We start from the raw sequence: 17,924 nt of genomic DNA, 5'->3' as shown, positions 1-17,924 counted from the left end.
ACCACCACTTTGAGAACCCCTGTCCTAAACGTAATGATGGGCTGAGGCTTCCAAGCGCAGGAGGTCAACAACTTGTAAATAGCACGTACACACACACACACACACACACACACTGGAAACAAGCTTCAAGTAGGTCATCATCTGTCTGAGAAGCGCGCACGCACGCTCACACACACACACACACACACACACACACACACACACACACACACACACACACACACACACACACACACACACAGACACACTGACCCTATAAAAGACAGCGTCAGCATGTAGGTCAAGCGGTGGTCAGCTGATCAGCTCTTGTCATGTGACAAACGGCCACTGTTTAGGATCAGTGCTTAAAGTACATTGTAGCTTACTTACAAGTATAGCGGAACCACTGGTTTAACTACCATTTCCAGCAGTCTATTTTTGGAAGCTGTTCAACAGAACAATCTAGAAGGACCATTCCGGTGATCACATGGATGTGCGTTTAATTGAAGTTAGATACTGTCTGAAATAACGCACCACAGATTACGAATGAAAATAGATACAACTATTTTCAAAATATAGTGGCTTTTAAGACCGGGAACGCATCTGTGTGTCATTTCTTTGGCTATTCAAAAATAGCAGATATACAAGCTCATAGCGCGGCACCGAGTGCCGCGCTATGAGCTTGTAGATCTGCTTTTTTTGGAAAAATGTGAAAATTCGTGGCAAAATCTTGGATTATATATATTTTTAAAGCGAACATTTGTCAAATATTTAGTTCCAGGAACCCCCAGAAGCAAAGATTTGAGTTACAAATGTCCGCAAAAAAATGTATATATATATATATAATATTTGCACAACTTTTCATGATTTTTCAAAAATAGCAGATCTACAAGCTCATAGCGGGGCACTCCGCGCTATGAGCTTGTATATCTGCTATTTTTGAATAGCCAAAGAAATCTAAAAATGACACACAGATGCGTTCCCGGTCTTAAAGAGTTAAAGTAATCATGTTATTTCTTCCATCAAATATCATGTGGGTGGTGAACCAAAGCAATTTTTTCCCCAAGCACCAGCATAAGAAAGAGTGTATTTCTAATTAAAGTCATATTGACGTTGCATGGTAAAAAGGTTGAATGTTATGGAGTGTTCTGGCGAGGTGCGTTAAAGTTAAGTCTGGACAGACTTTATTTTATTATCCATCATCTTGCATGATACTAAAGTCTGTGGGCAGGCAATACCAATTAATAAATGAACGTACTGAACTGTAAGCAAACTAAACCAGCTGAAAAACAGCTTGGTCTCGGCTGTCATTAATGTACAAGGCCAGCATCAGTGCAAACATAGAAAGAATAGATTTCAAGACACTGCTCATCAGTGAGTACTCCGATATTTTACCTAAGTGAAAGTAGCAATAACACAATATAAATATACTCTGTTACAAGTAAAAGGGCCTGTGTTCAAAATGTTACTTGAGTAAAAGTACAAAAGTATTGGCATCAAAATATTCTTAAAGTACCAAAAGCAAAAGTGCTAATGTTTGAAAATAGCAGATCTACAAGCTCACAACGCGTCGGTGAGCTTGTAGATCGGCTATTTTCAAATAGCCTATGTATAAAATAGGGCTAAAGTGGTTAATGTATGTTTTATAATATAGTAATGTATATCTGCAAAGTACCTAACTAGTAACTAAAGTTTTCCAATAATTGTAGTTGAGTAAAAGTACAATATTTGCCTCTGAGATGTTGTAGAAGTAAAAGTATTGCAAATTGGAAACACTCTAGTAAAGTAAAAAGTAACTCAAAATTGTACTTAAAGACGGGGTGCCGTGCTTTTCAGTGATCCCCCCTAAAACATAATCATCAGGTATTATGGTTATACTAGGAGGAAGATTTTTTTCAAAAAAGTGTACAGAAATTGTTAAAATTATGTTTTTATGTGGACACGCCTCCAGTTCATTAAGTATACCTGGTTCTCACCTTAGCACCTCCTCCACCACCTTAGCACCACCCACCTGTCCTAGTCCCTCCTCCTCCTCCTGCCCACACCTGTTGTGTTATGATAATGAGGGGGAGGGTATGTTTTTACTATGTCACTAAAGCGCTGTTTCTCTATTGGCACGTTTGACCCTCAAGGTTTCAGCCTCCAGGTAGAAACTCAAAATAGTCAGAGAAGACATAAAACACCATAAAAACACCACCAGGGGGCTTAATGAAGTTCTATCAACCTCATATACACATGAAAAATAGAAAAAGTGCAAAACCAAGGCACCACCTCTTTAAGTAAAATATGTGAGTACTTCTTCCACCGCTGCACAAAACCCACCTTTTCAGACTCGCTTTCCCCACCTAATATTTACCCTATTTAACTTTTTTTTCAAACTAAAGTTTTTTGTATTCGTTTTTTGTTTTGAAAAGGGACTTTGAGTATTTAGAAAAGCACTATATAAATTGCATGTATTGTTATTGTATTATTAAACATGAAGTAAAGCAGAGTCTTTTCTCAATAGAACAGCTCTCTACGGAACACATTAAGTCCTGCACCACATTAACCCTTTAAGACCGGGAACGCATCTGTGTGTCATTTTTTGATTTCTTTGGGCTATTCAAAAATAGCAGATCTACAAGCTTGTAGCAGATCTACGAGCTTGTAGATCTGCTATTTTTGAAAAATCTTGAAAATTTGTGCAAATCTTTGAATATATATGTATTTTTAAAACAAACATTTTAACTCAAATCTTTGCCTCTGGGTGATTCTACAAATGTCTTCTAAATCCGACATAAAAAAAAAAAACTATGTTTCTATATCAGTGGTCCCCAGAAGCAAAGATTTGAGTTAAAAATGTTCGCTTTAAAATAATATTCAAATATGTGCACACATTTTCACGATTTTTCAAAAATAGCAGATCTACAAGCTCATAGCGCGGCACTCTGTGCAGCGCTATGAGCTTGTAGATCTGCTATTTTTGAATAGCCAAAGTGTAAAATGATGCTTTTTAGCTCAAATCAAAAAGTGACCCAGGTCTTAATGGGTTAACTGCAGATGGAAGAGGCCAACCCGTGTACTACTGTACGTACAGTAATGCTTCTAGGACGTCTGTTACAAATGGTGTAGGAAACTGTATTGCCTCCAGACTTCAGCAGCATGACAGATTATAGAGCCTTAAAGTCAGTGGTGGAAAGTAACTAATTACATTTACGCATGAGGTACTCTTACTTTACTTGAGTATTTCCAATTTTCAATACTAATACTTTTTAACTAGTAACTTCAGTTACTACTTATTGGCTATTTTTGAATTGGAATCCTGAAAAGTTTTTTTTTAATTTCATTTCAAATGCATTTAGTTATACTTATGTTAACTTTATAAACTTACAATACAAATACATTGGACGTAAAAAAAGACAAGAATTGTAATGCTAGTCATTAAGCTACTAATATAGACTGAAGTAATTAAAGCGGGTCATGTTTGCATGTTTGAATTGTAACAGCTGAAATCAATAATATATCAGTGTTCGGATATTAACTTGCGGGCCGCATTCAGTGAAGGTGGGGGCCGCATGTGGTCCCCGGGCCGCCAGTTGCCTGTGTATGCACTAGAGAGTACAGTAGCAGCAACCGTTTTGAAGGTAACACATTTTCATGTTTGTGAATGCATTCAGGGAAAAAGGTTGATTAGCGCAGTCCCTGCGGAACTCCGGTCAACTAAGTATATAGGGTTAAATATATGTTAGTCTTTCATTAAGTGGCTTTAATGTAGTTTGCTACTTTATTTGAATGTGCTTTATAGTTTAGCTTAACTACTTCTCTCTCAATTGTAGCTTTGCTGTAACTTAGCTATTTTCAGAGTAGAACGTTAGTATCTCAGTAAAATAACTAGATTATAGCTTCCCCCACACTGGTTTTGATTGTAGTCATGCTGTCAAAACCACAAAAGAGTAGATGAAAGCGTGCATATGGCCGTTTGTACGGTGGGGAAATTGAGTTACTGGACTTTCATGCTAAAAGTTAAGGTTCAGAATTTGAAATTAAAGGACATTTAGACGTGGACAAATTTCTATGTCAAGCAACATCTATTCTGATGTTCTTTGAATGAAAATGTCAACATCAAGCGTTCAGTTGGGTACTATTGACACCTGGGCCTGGCCTCCACACACACACACACACACACACACACACACACACACACACACACACACACACACACACACACACACACACACACACACACTCACACTCACACTCACACTCACACTCACACTCACACTCACACACACACACACACGCACACACGCACACACACGTGCCCACTCACAAAGTTTACGAGATAAGATAAGCCTTTATTGACCCCAGGAGGAGATAATTCAGGTGTCATGGCAGCGACAGCAGAGAGAGAATGAAACACCAGGAAATGTTCACGCTCAGTCTATCAACGAGGATCATATGCACGGCCTATTAACAGCCTATCAACGCTGTATAGACTCTATGAATAATACCTCCTACAGTCTATCATCAATGAATATATGAATACTATATATGCACTGTACTGTACACATGAATGAGTATAGGCAGATAGCTCTACGCAAACATACACAAGTGGACTGCACGCACACGCACACACACGCGCGCTCGCGCGCACGCACACCTTGCCCACTTACCCACAGCCAAGTAAAGTCCCTGCTCGTTTCATCTCATTCCTTTCATAGCGCAAGAGAGAGAGGGGGGAAAAAAAAGAAGAGACTAAAGTGTCAGATAGTCGTTCTCCTGCAGAGAGGCCAGTCAGTCAGTGGAAAACACTCAAAGATTCTGCTTCTTTTTCTCCTATAAGCCTGCTGCACGCACTTTATCTCTCTCTCTCTCTCTCTCTCTCTCTCACTCTCTCTGCACATATCTCTTACTCTCTCACACAGTGCACTCTTCCCCCCTTCTCTCCTACTCCAACTCTCTCTCTCTCTCTCTCTCTCTCTCTCTCTCTCTCTCTCTCTCTCTCTCTCTCTCTCTCTCTCTCTCTCTCTCTCTCTCTCTCTCTCTCTCTCTCTCTCTCTCTCTCTCTCTCTCTCTCTCTCTCTCTCTCTCTCTCTCTCTCTCTCTTCTCTCTCTCTCCCCCTGTGCGGTGTCTGCACAATGCACATCAATTATTCAGAGGCAGTCTCCCGGTCTCTCCCGGCTTATCCAATCAGAGCCCGGCGCTCTACCCAACTAATGGTCTCCTGCTGTACCTGCTACCGGCTCTCCGACACACACTCTGGAGACGAGCAGGAGGGGAGGAGGGGAGGGAGAGAGAGAGAGAGGAGGAGAGGAGAAGCTAAGGAGGAGGAGGAGGAGGAGGAGGCAGGGAGGATGACAAAGAGCGATAAAGATAGGGGGAGCCGGGCAGGCAGACAAACAGGAGCAGGGTTGCCAGATCTGCTTATTATAATTTCCCCGCAAGATTTGATTTGAAAATAGCCGATCTACAAGCTCACAACGCGTCGCATCGCGACGCGTTGTGAGCTTGTAGATCTGCTGTTTTCAAATAGCTGATGCATATGTTAAAGTGCTCATGTGTCCCATAGTCGCTTGTTTCTCTCACAGAATCTGGCAACACTGAACAGGAGGAGGTATAGAGATATAGATGAGGTGAGATATTCCGGCGTTTCTTTGCCTATGTTGCGCTCCTGACTGTCGCGCGCCCCCCCGGAAATAGCCGATCTACAGGAACGCGCTGTGAGCTTGTAGATCGGCTATTTCCAGTGCTGCCCCGGGGGGGCTGGGCCGGGCGGAGTGACGGTATACGTGGAAGTATAAATCCAGAGCTTTTCTCACCTATATATATATATATATATATATATATGCCGCTTGCCTGCTATTATGGAACGTGTTCAGTCTTTCTCTCTCTACTACCGCTCTCCGTTGAGCCATTTCCTCCAAGCTGCCATCACACACACACACACACACACACACACGTAGTACACACACGCACGCACGCACAATGCATAATACGGCAGCACTACAACTGCCATTTGTCAGCCCGGGAGGGAGGGAGGGGGGAGGGAGGAAGAGAGGGGGGAGGGGGGGGGGGGGGCATTGCAGCCGGCTCACATTGCAAACTTGCAGAGAGATGGGTGGAGCTTAAAACATGCAAGACAGGCTGTGTGTGTCCTGGCTGGAAGCCAAGAGCATATGACGAGAGAGAGAGAGAGAGAGAGAGAGAGAGAGAGAGAGATCTATTCAAAGGCAGACAAATAGTGAGTCATTTGTAATATCAGATATTTCCTGTCTGTTGGTAAAAACGAAAGAAGAAAAAAAAAAGATCTGATGTCGTTCCCCCTTTAATCACCACGGAGCAAGCGGTTCTCACAGTGGGCTCAGGGGACCCCCCCCCCCCCCCAGGGGTCCATGAGGGGGTTCCAGGGAGTCCCCCAGCTACATTAGTTGATATACGGTAGCATAAAAATCAGTTGAACCACTTTAAGCCTATTTTATACAAATCTTTGGAAAATCCTGCAACATTGTGAACAATTTGGAATAATTTTGAAATTGAAAAAAAGAAGAAGAAGAAATGACTGAATAATAACCTGACGTTGTTGGCCTTTAACCCTTTAAGACCGGGAAAGCATTTGTGTCATTTTTTTATTTCTTTGGCTATTCAAAAATAGCAGATCTACAAGCTCATAGCGCGGCACCGCCACCCTATGAGCTTGTAGATCTGCTATTTTGAAAGTTCGTGAATTTTTTTTTTAAATCTTGGAATATATTTATTTTTGAAAGCAAACATTTGTAAAATATTTAGTTCCAGGTACCCCCAGAAGCAAAGATTTGAGTTATAAAATGTTCGCTTAAAAAAAGTATTTGCACAAATGTTTATGATTTTTTTTTTTTAAACGCAGATCTACAATGAGCTATGAGTTTGTACATCTGCTATTTTTTAAGTTAGCCAAAGAAATCTCAAAATGCCACAGTTCCCGATCTGCATGGGTTAATCACCAAAGACAACGGTGTGAATCCAACCGACCCAAAGGCCAGTGACAGGTGGGGGGGACGGGACCACAGAGTGGATGAATGTAATTAGATTATGTGGACTTAATCTGCCCATCCTGTTCTTAACCTGGCCTGAACTCATCTGGCACAAACCATTAGGACAAGTAACCAAAGGCCTATTAATACCAGCTGAACGTGATGTCTGCACGTACTCTGTACCCAACCACTTAACCACGGCTTACACCCTGTGTGTGTGTGTGTGTGTGTGTGTGTGTGTGTGTGTGTGTACGCTGGTGACCGGAGTCCCCCAGGGCTCTGAACAAAGCCCTGTGGTTTTTTTTCTCCTCCTCTACGTGCCGATCTGCAAGCTTGCAACGTGTCCCATTGCGACACTTTGTGAACTTATAGATCGGCTATTTTCAAATAGCCGGAATGTATACAGGACTGAAATTAATGTTTTGAAATAATAATCAAAATCTACAAAATGACTAAAGTAACTAAAGTTTTCATATAATTGCAGTGGAGTAAAAAGTACAGTATTTGCCTCTGACGTGTAGTGGAGTAGAAGTAAAAGTATTGAACATTGTAAATACTCAAGTTAACTCTCTTACTACCAAGAACGACTTATGACGAGACATCGTCATAACGCCCTGGCAGCCAAGAACGACTTATGACGACTTTTTGAGAAAAACGTTCAGAACCCAAGATATCGTGATCCGAAGATTTGCTGCTCCATTCACTTCTTGGTTAACGTATTACTTAAAAAGGCTATATCTCGGCTCCTGTGTACCTTTTTTTTTACTATAAATGGTAAATGGTAAATGGTGCATTTATATAGCGCTTCTATCCAAAGCGCTTTACATTGATTGTGCCATTAACCCATTCACACACACATTCATACACCGATGGCGGAGGAAACCATGCAAGGCACCAACCTGCTCATCGGGAGCAATTAGGGGTTCAGCGTCTTGCTCAAGGACACTTCGACACTAACTCTAGGGGAGCGCCCCAGCCCGGGATCGAGCTGGGACCTTGCGGTTTTCCAGTTCACTCTACCCGGCCACTCTACCCCTGAGCCACTGCCGCTATGTATACTATGTATTTTTGGCCGAGACATGCTATTTTCAAAGGCGTATATAATTAAATAATTTACCAAAAAATATCACTTACCCTACCTTTAAGTACAGTACTTGAGTAAATATGCACTTAGTTACTTTACACCACTGCTGACTTCCCCACTTAAGCGGGGAAGTCAGGCGATTTGAAACTGTCAGATGTGTCATATCTGTCCATTGACTACAGTGAATGGTCTATGAGTGTATACACGTCTGACTCAGCGAACGGCTATGCGTCCTCACACACTCATCCTGAAGAGATGCAACAAACAACGCACACACACAACAACACATGGCATTGTTGAGCTGTACACGCAGTACTAACAGGGTGTGTCGAAGGCCCTCGGGGCGTCGGGGACAGGCCCTTAAGGTGCCAGCGCTAGACAACCCGCGTCCCCGAAGACAGTCGGTGACGCAGTCATTTACGTCATTTGCTCATCCGGTTTTAACCCATTAAGACCTGAGGGCTGATTCAATACAAAATGCCTTCTAAATAAGTAATTCTCAAACTTTTTCGATGCCAAGGAGAACCCCCAAAATGATAAGCATTTGGCCACGGAATTACTCAAGTATTGTACTTAAGTACAATTTTGAGGTATTTTTTTTACTTTACTGGAGTATTTCCAATTTTCAATACTTTTACTTCAACTCCATTACATCTCAGAGGCAAATATTATACTTTTACTCCACTACAATTATTGGAAAACTTTAGTTACTAGTTACTTTGTAGATTTAGATTATTATTACAAAACATACATTAACCACTTTTCAGCCCTATATACATTTCGGCCATTTGAAAATATTTTCGAAAGGTTTTTATAAATCTTTGAAAAGTTTTGAAATGGGACATTATGCATAATGAGTACTTCTACTTTTGGTACTTTAAGTACATTTTGATACCAATACTTTTGCACTTTACTTAACTCATTCAGTGCCCAGCTTATTTATGGAATTTTGGCTCTGAGTGCCACAGCTAAAATTCATTGTAAAAAAAAAGTGCTTAGGAGCCGAGATACAGCCTTTTTAAGTTAGAAGTTAAACAAAGAGTGAATGGAGCAGCAAATCTTCAAATCATCATATCTTGGGTTCTGAACATGTTTTTCCCCAAAAAAAATGGATGGAAAAAATGATTATTTTTTTTTCATGACGTCTTTGACGTCATGTGGCGCACAGGGCGTCAGGCCACGTGACGTCTTTGACGTCATGTGGCACTGGATGAGTTAAAGGACAACTTTGTTTTTTTACAACCAAGGTTTATGTTTTTGCTTGTAATTAAAGTAAATAAAAGATTGGTGTGAAAAAAAATCATTTACTGCCTCCTAGAGCAATTTTCGAGATATTTTTTACAGTGGGCGGGGGCATTCGGGCAGGTGGCTAAATATGTATCTTTTTTTTACACAATAACCCGGCAATTTCTTTATTATTATTTACAGTAGCTCTTCTAGCCCCCAATAACTCACATCTGGCCATCAAAGACCACGGGACCTTTTTTACTGTGTAAAGAAGACATATCTAGCCACCTGCCCGAATGCCCCCTCCCACTGTAAAAAAGATCGCGAAAATTGCTAAAACTATAGAAAGCAGTAAATTTAAAAAATGTAACACTCATCTTTTATTTACTTTCATTACAAGCTAAAACATAAACCTTGGTTGTAAAAAAACAAAGTTGTCCTTTAAGTACATTTTGAATTCCGGACTATTCCTTGAAACTAAGTATTTCTACTATTGTGGAATTAATACTTTAAGAAAACAGTGAAAAACTTAAAATACAACCAAATGTAAGATAAATATATACAAATACAACATCTTAATGATACCTCAACAACCATATAGTTAAATGTTTTCAGAGGTTGACAAGAGGTTTCATCATCTAACGGCAAAAAAATAAAACACAGGAGAGCGTCAGAAACGGCCCCGCTAAAAATAAACCCTGTATCCTGTTAATAATTCAGCGCGCTGCTCTTACTCAGCAGTAATTAAATATATAAGTCTGTAAGGTTGATTGGGTCAGTAACAAAAGGCGGGCGGTATCTGCCCACTCTTTCCATCCATGGCTCTCTCTCTGCAACGTACAGGAGAGAGGCAGAACTCACACAATGCTGAGTGTAGGATGGGGGTCTGACGGGCTACAGCACTGCTTTTTAAAGGATTAGTTCACCCCAAAAAATCACTTATTTTCTCTCAATTACACACCCCTTAAAGCCTTGAATTCACGGAGATCTTTTTTGCTTTTGTCGCATTCCTGAGCCAATAGTTTGATGAGCGGGTGAGTCTCTGATAGGAGACTCAAAGAGTCTCCTACTTGGTCTCCTATTGACCAATGTCCTGGTCATCACATTATTGTCTTAGGAATGCTATAAAAGAAAGAAAGAAATCGCCATGAATTCAAGGCAACAAGAATTGTTTGGGGTGAACTACTCCTTTAAAATGTGTGCGCGTGGGGCTGGGAGGACGTGATTGGAAAGGAGAGGAAAATGAAAAAAAAAAAACTATACAGTCAATTGATGATATTATTGTGCATTAAGTGGCTGCAGAGCCTCTGCCTGATGACCAACAAAAAGCCTAATAATAATAATCTCCCCCGCCCTAAAAAGGGGGAATTCCCCTTTAGGCTATAGTGGTTAAGATTGTTGCCTTTCCCACGCGGGAGACCAGGGTTTGAATCCCAGACGTTACGCACACAAGTTTAACCCCATCCCACATGGAATTAAGATTATTTTAATATACGTTTTAACCCATTAAAACCGGGAAAGCATCTGTGTCATTTTAGATTTTAGCGTTGGCTATTCCAAAAATAGCAGATGTACAAGCTCACAGCGTGGCACATCTGCTATTTTGAAAGAGTGAGAGAACTACTGATCTAGAAGGCATTTGTAGAATCGGCCTCAGGTCTTAATGGGGTGTAAGAGAGACAGAGAGAGAGAGAGAGAGAGGCTGTGGCTATTTGTGAGTATTTGGCATGGAAAAATGTGGACCTGAACTAGAGAGAGAGAGAAAGAGGGGGGGGGGCAGAGAATAGGGAGAGAGAGAGAGTTGAAAATCATTCAATCAATTCAAAGCATATTGAGATGAAGAAATAGGGGGGGGGGGGGGCGTAGTCAGTTGTAAGCCAAAGGAGACGGACGCGCGCGCGGGGGGCATGACAGATGAAAGCTTGCATCCTGTACACTGCATCTACGTGCTCAGTCTATGGGGATCGCCCACTTATTTTCAGCTTGCCCAAGTTCCTGCTCTCCCTGGTTGCGAAGAGTGTGCGTGTGCGTGTGTGTGTGTGTGTGTGTGTGTGTGTGTGTGTGTGTGTGTGTGTGTGTGTGTGTGTGTGTGTGTGTGTGTGTGTATGTATGCGTGCGAGTGTGTGCGTGTGTGTGTGTGTGTGTGTGTGTGTGTGTTTGTGCGTGCGTGCGTGCGTGCGTGTTACTATACATTTGAGGGGCCAAATGTCCCCACAAGCAGGGGCGTAGACACGGGTGGGCCACGGCCCACCCACATAGAAAGCTGGCCCACCCAATCAATTTAGCAAAAGAAAAACATTTTTTTATTTTTTTTTTATAATAATTGTTTTGATAATACACAGGACGGGCACGCATGCGCGCGCGGGCATGCGTCCCAGCCTATACTAGCGTTCTGGCTACGCCACTGCCCACAAGTAATAGTAGAAGGCCTTAGGGTTCTGGTTAAAAGTGTCCCATTCATAAAATCGCTGTCCTAAAATGTTGATGTCCTCACAAGCATAGTAAGTGTGTGTACTGTGTGTGTGTGTACTGTGCGTGTGTGTGTGTGCGTGTGCGTGTGCGTGTGCGTGTGCGTGTGCGTGTGCGTGTGTGTGTGTGTGTGTGTGTGTGTGTGTAGTTTTTGCCACAGGACCATAGCATGAGTTACGACCACACCCTGGAAGTTATCTGTCACAGCTGACATGGCGGATTGCTTGCTTTGCCTGACGTGAAGCAGCAGATTGCTGTGTGAGTGTGCAGCTACAGCGCACGCTGAGCCGCTGATTTACTGACTGAGCCCGCCGCTCTGCACTCAGCGCTGGCAAAAAAAGTACACACATTTTTTACTCAAGTAAAAGTATGAATACTGCAACGTAGAAACACTCTCTGTTACAAGTGAAAGTTCAAAATGTACTTGAGTAAAAGTACAAAAGTATTTTCATCAAAATATACTTTTGGTACTACTATATACTCATTGTGCAGAACGTCCCGTCTCACAAGTTATCATTATGTCTCTACTTTTGCACGACATAGTCAATTGTTTTTCTTCTGCCGTTTTCATTTGTCTTCCGTTATAGTGAATGTAAAGCACTTTATAACTTTATTTCGATAAGTGCGCTCCATAAATAATAATATCACTATTATGTTTGAATTAAAACCAGCAGGGCCGCCCGCCCCGTCCCGCTCTGCCTTCCCCGTGAACTTTCTGCTCTGAGCAGTGTTGCCAGATCTGCTTATTATAATTTCCCCCAAGATTGTATTTAAAAATAGCAGATCTACAAGCTCAAGCTTGTAGATCGGCTATTTTCAAATAGCTGATGCATATGTTTAAAGTGCTCGTGTGGCCCATCGTCGCTTCTTTTGGGCTTGTTTTCCTAGACCCGGTTGCTTGTTTCTCTCACAGAATCCAGCAACGCTGGCTCTGAGGTGACTCAGCGGTGACATCGTTGAGAACGGCGCAATCTTTTTGTTTTGTTTTCCTTTTCGATGAGAGACGAGGAAAACAAACAAGACACGACGTGTTCCCGTCTTTGAGCCCTGGTGGACGGACGACCCGAACATCGCTGTCATTCCAGCAGCTTCCGGAAGCATCCGGGTCATGTCACCGCACGTTGAAAAATTAATACTTACACGTTCTAAAGCGCTCCGTTGTGTCACCTTCTGACATGCACCACTCCGCTGTGAAAGTAACTAAGTACATGTACTCAAGTACTGCACTTGAGTACATGTTGAGGTATTTGTACTTTACTTGAGTATTTCCAATTTCCAATACTTTTACTCCACTACATCTCAGAGACAAACATTGTACTTTTACTCCACTACAATTATTTGAAAACTTTAGTTACTAGTGACTTTGCAGATATACATTACTATATTATAAAACATGCATTTACCGCTTTAGCCCTATTTTATACTTAAGCTATTTGAAAATAGCCGATCTACAAGCTCACAACCACTGCCACTCAGTTGGTATAGAACTCACTGCTATTGCTTGTTACATGTGTACGGCACAAGGGTGGAAGAAGGTACTCAGATTTTTTGATTTGTCTCATTCCAAAGGCAATAATTTGATGACCGGCAGCGGTTCCGGTAGGAGACACAACGACTCGTTGTGTCTCCTACCGGAACCGCTGCCTACCGGTCCGCTGGTCATCAAATTATCAAAAAATATCCATGAATTCAAGTCTCCATTGGGTGACTAATCCATTGAAACAACGTTTTTTTTGGGTGAAGTGTCCCTTTAAGACCCGCGAGGCCGATTCTACAAATGCCTTCTAAATCAGTAGTTCTCACACTTGGAAGATCTTTCAAAAAAATAAAAAAATGATCAAAAATAGCAGATGTACAAGCTCGCAGCGCAGCACAAAGTGAGCTTGTAATCTGCTATTTAGAAAAAGTAAAGGTAGCAATACCACTACGCGACGCGTTATGAGCTTGTCGATCGGCTATTTTTGAATTGACAAAGTATGAACCAGGGCTTGATTTGCTCATGTATGTTTTTTTGCAATAGCAATCTAAATCTAACTAAGCAACTATGTAACTAATGTTTTCAAATAACTGCAGTGGAGTGCAAAGTACAATGGTTGCCTCTGAGATGTAGTGGAGTACAAATAAAGTATCGCAAAATGGAAATACTCATGTGAACTAAAAGTATCTCGAAATTGTGCATAAGCACAGGACTTGAGTAAATGTCCGTTGTTACTTTAAACCACTGGTAGTGTATGTGTATAGTGGGGGGGGGGCGTGGTGGTGGGAGTGACGCGAACATCCGCGAACTACAGAGAGAAGAGAGAGAGAGGGAGCTGACAAGAAAAGTGGATAAGTTGTCATAATGACAGAGTCCATTATGCAGCGAAATGAAGGACAACAAATTGACGCGAGACAGACAGCTCTGCTGACAGGCTGACACATCCAACCGAAGCAAAACCATGTCAACCCCCACTGACACACCACCGCTAATCTGATGGGCTGTCTGTCTGTTGAACTTGAACGCAGGCCCCCGGTACTGAAGCTCACAGTGGATTAACCCTAAAAGACCGGGAACGCATCTGTGTCATTTTTTTAAAATTTCTTTGGCAATTCTTTTTTTTTTAATCGTGAAGATTTGTGCAAATCATTTGTTGTTTAACTCCGATCTTTGCGTCTGGGGGGTCCCTGGAGCAACATATTTTGAGATGGAGGTCCTCGGGCCAAATACATATCATTTTGGGGGGTCCTTTACATGAAAAAAGTACCACTGTACCACTGATTATACTGTAGCAACATAGTTTAAAAAAAAAAAACTGTTAGGAATTAGAAGACATTTGTAGAATCCACAGAAGCAAAGATTTGAGTTACAAATGTTCGCTTTAGAAAATATAAACATTCAAAGATTTGCACACATATTCACGATTTTTCAAAAATAGCAGATCTACAAGCTCATAGAGCGGCACACGGTGGTGCCACGCTATGAGCTTGTAGATCTGCTATTTTTGAATAGCCAAAGAAATCGAAAAATGACACATATGCGTTCCCGGTCTCAATGGGTTAAGGTTATGGGTTCTCTTTGTACAGAGACAGACAGTGTTGCACCTAACATCAATTAAATGAATCTCTTATAGCAGAAGCCGCGACCCCCCAAAATAATCATATATTGAACTGGTGACCCCCCCCGACAAACACTTGGACTTGTAAGAGTTTTGTTTGACTCGGTTCCACAGATAAATATTGTGAAAATAGCCGATCTATAAACTCACAACACCTCGCAACATGAGGAGTTGTGAGCTTGTATATATCTGCTATTTTCAAAATGTTTGACTCTTTCTTATATCATTTGACAATTTGGCCAATGTTTGACCAGTTTGTATAGCATAGTTTGATGCAGTAATGGTCTTTTTTATTTCTTCTTTTATTCTCACGGTATCGACCCATTTAGACCTGAGGCCGATAAAAACGCCTTCTAAATCCTGAGTTTTCTGAAAAACTTCAAATATGTATTCAAAAATGTGTTTTTTTTTTTTTTTTTTAGAGTAGCCACATTATTTTTTCTCCCCTTTTTCTCCCCATTTTAGTCGTTATGCCAGTTAATTCCTACCCACACACATTTCTGTGTTTGCTTGGAGTAGGCCGTAGGGGACTTCGTCCTACTCATCCCGCCCAACACTCCCCGCTGACAGTTGCCGCCCCCGCCCATAGGAATACATGCAATGACAAAGGCCGGACACACCACGGTGGATTCGAACCCACAACCTCCGAGGTGGTGGGCAGGGACTTTACCACTGCATCACCCAAACGCCTTGTCTTTGTTTTTAACAATAGATACTGTATGTATTATGCCCACAACACATGTTTAACCACGGGACAACAATCTATCCTACCCTATCGGGACAGAAAATGTAGAGACACAAAAACAAACAAGCAAACAAACAAGCTGAATTACAATATTTATGCATCACTCAACTAACAATACATTGCAGCGGTTTGTTTAATGGCCCTTGTTGATGCACCAACAGGGTTAGCGCTAGTTACTAGCATGCTAACAGGGATCGTTTCACGCAATCCCATTGGGAGCTGGGAGGACCTAATAGGAACAGCCCAATGCTACCGTGGCTAGCCCGACTTCACTGGATGATTGCAGATTACAGATTAAAGACGGTAATCCAGCAGTCACACTGTGAGGTCACAGTGTCCAGACAGCTCAACACCACTGTCCTGCTGTTGTTGAAAACTTCCATGTCCACTTGACTGGATCCAGTGGTGGAAAAAGTACTCAAATGTTTTACTTAAGTAAAAGTACTGCTCATCAATATACAGTAGTTTTGATATGTTTTTGTTTAGATTATTTGATCTATCCTGTGTTTTTTTCTCTCCTGTTCTTGCTCTCTGTATTCTCTTCCCTTTTCGTGAAAAGATTAAAAAATAAAAAACACAAATGAAGGAGCGCCCACTTCTTTGCACCTGTAAACCCGCAATGTGACAATAATAACGTTTATTCTGATGTAGGAACCACATTCACCGCATAAAGAAACGCTGGTGTTTATGGGCAATTTTGTGAAATGTAATATTGGTATTGACGTATCAAGTGCGAACTGACTGTTTCCTTTCAAGCTGTTTTCTAAAAAAAAGGCTGCAATGGAAACCAGAATACAAGCAAAGACTCCTACCAACAAACTGTGAAGCCTGTCTGTAAAACTGTGTGTGTGTGTGTGTGTGTGTGTGTGTGTGTGTGTGTGTGTGTGTGTGTGTGTGTGTGTGTGTGTGTGTGTGTGTGTGTGTGTGTGTGTGTGTGTGTGTGTGTGTGGGGGGGGGGGGGGGGGGGGGGGTGGAAGTCATCCCTCACACAGTGACTCAGAGGTGGTCCTACTTATTTTCGTCACTGATGACTAAGTGATGGAACTGCTACAAACCGTCATCGGTGTGTCATCTGTTCTTGGACTCCTACAGTACCTGCTTACCAAGTGGGTGTGCTGATGAATAGACAAAATCACGTCAAATGAAATAAGTCTTTCTTGTGCAAAAGAACTGATAACCAAGGGATGCCACTATCGGTTATTTTACTTAGCAAATATTCTATCCATGGCTTTTTTTAAAAAATATTTTTATATTAAATATAATATAACTACTTTTTTATATACCGGTATCGTCTCTGTCGGGTGGAAACCTCATTATGTCCAAAACTGTTACTTTTCAGGATTAAAATTTGAAAATAGCAACGGTAGCAGATCTACAAGCTCGAAACTTTCGAGCTTGTAGATCTGCTACTTTTGACGTTAGGGCCGTTAATTTACGGAAAAACACAAAAAGTTACAATATGGAGATAGGAAGTTTCTACCCGACGGCGACGATAAATAAATACATTGATTAGCCCACGAAAGCGTTATTTAATACTTCGTCACACAACGGTGTCGGTGCAATAGTCTCTGCAGTTAAAACGGGAGATCTTAAAAAGCCTATGTATTCCATTAAATCGATCAGTTCGATTAAACAGCTGGCACCCCTAAGGTGTACTAAACTGACGAACAAACAAACGTCTTTCTTGTGAGCAAAAAAATAATTGATAACCTAATAATTGCTTCATCAATGCCCCCCCCCCACCTCAACTGATAGGGTGCAGCAGGAGAAATATTCAGCGTGATTGATCGGCACAGTGTGGAGACGGGGCCCATCCCCCTCATCCCCCCCCTCCCCCCCCTCCATCCTGTTAAGGAGCCTCCAGACACAGAGCATCCCAGACTCCTGCTCCCTCTCTGTCTGGGCTCTCAGGTGTCAGGATGTGCAGCCCCATGTCGCCATGCTGGCTGATGCCGGATTGTGCTGGGGCTGCACTTTTAAACGCACACACACACGTGCATGTGTGTGTGCACACACACACGCACGCACGCACGCACGCACGCACGCACGCACGCACGCACGCACGCACGCACGCACGCACGCACGCACGCACGCACGCACGCACGCACGCACGCACGCACGCACACACACACACACACACACACACACACACACACACACACACACACACACACACACACACACACACACACACACACACACACACACACACACACACACACACGTGCATGTGTGCGCACACGTACACACACACACACACACACACACGCACACGCACACACACACACACACACACACACACACACACACACACACACACACACACACACACACA

The 17,924-nt window shown here is 42.1% G+C and overlaps 1 protein-coding gene across 3 annotated transcripts in view; it reads right to left on the bottom strand.

The window, feature by feature from the left end:
* zmiz1a (zinc finger, MIZ-type containing 1a) overlaps positions 1–17,924 on the bottom strand; it is a 287,660-nt gene that overhangs the window by 46,007 nt on the left and 223,729 nt on the right. Inside the window, exon 1 of one of the 3 annotated variants that reach the window (XM_084076475.1) lies at positions 4,632–4,825. The exons of the other annotated variants lie outside the window; for them this stretch is intronic. The gene's annotated coding sequence lies outside the window, so the exon portion shown is untranslated. Of the gene's footprint in view, positions 1–4,631; positions 4,826–17,924 lie in introns of those variants that run through there. 3 annotated transcript variants of the gene reach the window in all.

The sequence above is a fragment of the Gymnoscopelus microlampas genome (genome assembly GCF_963454915.1).
Source record: "Gymnoscopelus microlampas genome assembly, chromosome: 13".
NCBI classification, from domain to species: domain Eukaryota; kingdom Metazoa; phylum Chordata; class Actinopteri; order Myctophiformes; family Myctophidae; genus Gymnoscopelus; species Gymnoscopelus microlampas.
The sequence above is the reverse complement of the archived record's forward strand: the minus strand, read 5'-3'. Positions and strand labels throughout refer to the sequence as shown.